General features: G+C 34.8%; 1 non-coding gene across 1 annotated transcript; it reads right to left on the reverse strand.

Annotated features, from left to right (window-relative positions):
• Positions 1-1,240: 1,240 nt before the first annotated feature.
• On the reverse strand, positions 1,241-1,347 carry LOC113772621. The gene has a single exon (XR_003468590.1). It is a non-coding gene; the product is annotated as a small nucleolar RNA R71 (small nucleolar RNA).
• Positions 1,348-5,127: the final 3,780 nt, after the last annotated feature.

Consider the following 5,127-nt stretch of genomic DNA (forward strand, 5'->3'; position numbering starts at 1 on the left):
AACATGAGTGGAGTTTAAGTTGTTAATTCATGAGAATAAAATTACACTCAAGTGGATTAATCTGCATTTCATGCATGAACAAGAGTAGTTTTAGTTTTCACCAAGAGATTAGGGAAAACTAAGCTGTTTTAGACCAATTTTATCATGAGAATGAAGTTTTGGCAATTTTGGAAATGAATCCCTGGTTAAATAAGAGCAGTAACAAGTGTTAAATTCATTCATTTGGATTATTTGTGTCATAAGTGGAATCTACATCCCTAGATTCAAGTATTTGGTGAATTTTTCTCCATTTGTAATATTGCAATTATCTAGCTAAGGATTTTAGATAGTAAAAAGATTGTAGTCTGATTTAATTCTGAATTTTTTGCTCAAATATATTTTGAGTCTGAATAATAGAGTAAATTGAGATCTAGTAATTGTTTAAATTGCTTCTTGTGGGATCGACCCGATACATACCCTACATTACGATTTTGGCCTATATACTTGCAGTCAAACGGGTATAAATTCAGATTTAACTTGCACTTGTAGTAAAAATCAGTCAAGTTTTTGGCGCCGTTGCTGGGGAACGACAATATTAGGGTCTAATCATCTCTATTAATTTAGACATCTTTATTTTTTTAGTTAAGTTGTCTATAGCTAATTTTACATTTTAATCAGTTTTTGATACATAAAAGTTGCATAATCTCTCTTATTTCTATTTGTAGTGTATGCACCGGACATCTCAAGAAGTAGCACCTTTCGATCCAGAAATTGAGGACATTATGTAGACAAAGGAGGCATACACACAACAAGAGGAACAAAAGGTTTGGCAACCGATAGAGGAAATCTTAATAGAGCTACCATTTGAGGAAGAGATGGCTGAAAATGAAGCAAATAGGCGAGTTCTACGAGATTTTGCTCTACCGGAAACACAAGGGTCTCAAACAAGTATAGCAAGGCCTACAGTAAATGCTAACAATTTTGAGATTAAACCATCACTTATCCAAATGGTTCAACAATCTCAATTTGGAGGTAATGCAGTAGAGATCCTAATTTACACTTAGCTACATTCTTGGAAATATGTGATACCATTAAAATGAATGAAGTTAGTGATGATGCTATAAGGTTAAGGTTGTTCCCATTTTCTTTAAGAGATAAGGCAAAAATCTGGTTGCACTCTCATGCTCCTAACATTTTTTCCACATGTGATGATTTATCAAGAGCATTTCTGAACAAATATCTGTCACCGAGTAAAACTGCTAAATTAAGAATGGATATTACTAGTTTTAGTCAATTAAAGAGTGAATTATTATATGAGGCATGGGAAAGGTTTAGAGATTTGCTTCGGAGATGTCCACATCATGGACTACCCGATTGGCTAATCATACAAAGCTTCTATAATGGTTTATCTTTTTCTACTAAAACTATTATTGATGCAGCTGCAGGTGGAGCTTTAATGGGTAAATCACCCCAAGAGACTCAGTATTTGATAGAAGAAATGGCCACAAATAACTACCAATGGGCCAATGAGAGAGGTAATACAAGACGTCACGCAGGTATGATAGAAATGGACACTCTCAATATGTTGAGTGCTCAAATGAATAACATGATGAAGTTGCTAAGTACACAAGGTGGAGTTGGTCCAAACTCATCTAATGCACATGTAGCTTATTGCTCTATATGTGGAGGTGAACATGATGCTAATGAATATGTGGATTTTGAGCAGGTACAATTTGTCAACAATTACAATCGTAATGCTCAAAATAACCCCTACTCGAACACTTATAATCCGGGGTGGAGAAATCATCCAAATTTTGGATGGAAAGACCAAGGCAATCAACCAAGGCCAACCAATCCACCGGAATTCCAACCGAAGCAACCACAAGTTGAAACCAAACCTGGTTGTGAGATTGCGGTGGAAAAACTCGCAAAGGTGACTTTGGACAGATTTGAGCGAGTAGAAGGAAGACTGGACCAACTTACTACGATGTACAGGAATGTAGAAGTTCAAATTGACCAAATTGCAAGTTCCTTGAACAATAGAAATCAAGGAGAACTACCTAGCAAAATGGAGGTTAATCCCAAGTAGCATGTTAAGGCCATTACTCTTCGTGGTGGTAAACAATTAGAAGATCTTCGTGGTGGAAGTTGAGAAAGGTGAGAGTCAAAAACAAGAAGAAAAACAGGGGAACCAAGAGACGATAATGGAGGAAAATAGCCGGAAGAAACCAAGAGAAAGTCAACCATCATCTTCCGCTACCATTCCGATACCTCCTGTGGTTCCATTTCCCCAAAAACTCAAGCAGAATAAGTTTGATAAAGATTTTGAAAAATTTGTTGAAATTTTCAAACAATTGCATATTAACATTCCTTTTGTCAATGCTATTTTGCAGATTCCCTCATATGCGAAATTTCTCAAGGAAATCATGACTCAGAAGAAAAAGCCGGAGGACTGCGAAACAATAGCATTAACGGAGGATCATACAAAATAAGCTACCACCGAAATTGAAGGATTCAGGAAGTTTTTCTATACCTTGTACCATAGGTAACATTGATTTTTCTAAAGCATTGTGTGATCTTGGTGCGAGTGTATCATTAATACCTTTGATGGTAGCTAGACAATTGGGTTTGCATAAGTTTAAACGCACTAATATTACTTTGCAACTAGCGGATAGGTCTATTAGATATCTATTAGGTGTGTTGGAGAATGTATTGATAAAAGTTCAAAAATTTATCATTCCAGTGGATTTTGTGATTTTAAATATGGAAGAAAATATATCTATGCCAATTATTCTAGGTAGACCTTTTCTAGCTACTGCTGGTACTATTATTGATGTTAAAAATGGCAAGCTTAAGTTTCAAGTAGGTGAGAAGAGGTTGAATTTAATTTGAATGAAATGGAAAAATACCCTTCTTTCACCGATCATACTTATTCTATTGGTACAATTGATAAACTAACCCAAGAGATGAGCCAAATTAATTTTGACTTCGATCTTCTTGAGTATTGTTTAATGAGTTTAGGTATGCAAGAAGGAGATTGTGAAAAGATTCAAGAATTGGCCAAGTATTTGGATTTTCAAGCACCTTATAAAAGAGGTAAATTGTATGAAAGTTTTGGTCAAGGAAAAGGGCTTCCACAGCCTTCGGAAGTTGACCCTCCAAAATTAGAGTTCAAACTACTTCCAACTCATCTAAGGTATGAATTTCTTAGAGAAAATAACACTTTACCTGTAATTGTTAGTACTGACCTTGATGATGAGCAATGTACAAAGTTGTTAAGAGTTCTAAGGAGGCATAAAAAGGTAATTGGAGGGACAATTTCAGATATTAAAGGTATAAGTCTATTTATATGCATGCATCAAATTTTATTGGAGAACAATTGCAAACCAGTGGTGGAATCACAAAGAAGACTCAATCCAAACATGAAAGAGGTGGTAAGAAATGAAATTCTTAAGTGGCTTGATGCAGGTATAGTCTTTCCTATCTCCGATAGTGTTTGGATTAGTCCAATTCATGTGGTACCAAAGAAAGGTAGAATAACTACAATTGTGGGTAAAAATGATGAATTGATTCCATCTAGACTCGTGGTAGGGTGGAGAGTGTGTATTGATTATCGTAAGTTAAATACGGTAACAAGAAAAGATCACTTTTCTTTACCATTTCATGATCAATTATTGGAGAGAATAGCCGGATACGAATTTTACTTTTTTTTGATGATTTTTCAAGATACAATCAAATAGCTATAGCTTCGGAGGATCAAGAGAAAACCACATTTACGTGTCCTTATGGCACTTTTGCCTTTAGAAGGATGCCATTTGGTTTATGCAATACTCCTGCAACTTTTCAACATTGCATAATGGCTATATTTTCAGATTATATTGAGAAAATTATGGAGATACTTATGGATAATTTTTCTGTGTATGGATCATCTTTTGACCATTGTCTTCATAATTTGGAATTGATTTTGTAGAGATGCAAGGAAACAAATCTTGTACTGAATGGGGAGAAATGCCATTTTATGGTAAAAGAATGAATTGTCTTAGGACACAAGATTTCCTCCAAGGGAATTGAGATGGATAAGGCCAAAATAGAAGTCATCGAAAAATTGCCACCTTCGAGCAATGTCAAGGGGATAAGAAGTTTTTTAGGACATGCCGGCTTTTATAGACGTTTCATTAAAGATTTTTCTAAAATAGTAAAGCCGTTATGTGATTTATTATGTAAAGATACCCCTTTTTAATTTGATGACAATTGTTTGGTTACATTTGAAAGGTTGAAGAAGGAATTGATTTCGGCCCCAATTATAACTTCGTCCGATTGGTCACTACCATTTGAATTGATGTGCGATGCAAGTGATTATGCGGTTGGAGCAGTTTTGGGACAAAAGAAAGAAGGAAGATTGCACGTCATTTACTATACTAGTGATAAGAATATATTTTACGTATTTTTTAGTGTGTTTTATTAGTTAATTTTGGTTTGATTATTTAGTTTTATAACTAAAATAACTAAGGTTTTGGTAAAAAACTACATTTTATGTTAAAATGGCTAAACATTGCATTTTATGGATTTTTATGGGAAAAACTTCATATTTTATAGGTTTAATGATTCAATCATCAAATGAAGTGTATTGAGAAGATATTTGGATGATTGATGATGGATTAAAGTGGTGAAAATAAAATATGAAGTGTAAAAGGAAGAAATGCAATTTGAGGACAAAAATTAAGAAAAGTCAGCTTTGACAACTCAGACACATTTTCGTATTTTGATTATATCAGGAGCTACAATGATCGGATCAAGGTGATCTTGGTACCATTTTGAAGCTAAGAGATATATCTACATTTGGTATGAAGACATCAAAGTCCAATTCAGCCGTTTTCTTGGTCAAAAGGTCGAAACACAGAAACTTATCTGGTTGGTCGAAAGTTGAAGCCAGAATTGACCAGTCTATGGTATTTTGACCATATCTCCGTCCACCGATCTCCAAATTAGATGATTCTTGAAGCATTGGAACTCTAATTCAAAGGGCTACAACTTTTGTGTTTTGCACAAAAGCCAGTTCGGCCTTCATCATGGAGAAAAATGCAGTTGAAGTGAGGTCAAAAGTAAAAACGTGTCTGGCAGCCGAATTTCTGTAATTTGCTCAGCCAT

Source organism: Coffea eugenioides, chromosome 5 (assembly GCF_003713205.1).
Source record: "Coffea eugenioides isolate CCC68of chromosome 5, Ceug_1.0, whole genome shotgun sequence".
Lineage (NCBI taxonomy): Eukaryota > Viridiplantae > Streptophyta > Magnoliopsida > Gentianales > Rubiaceae > Coffea > Coffea eugenioides.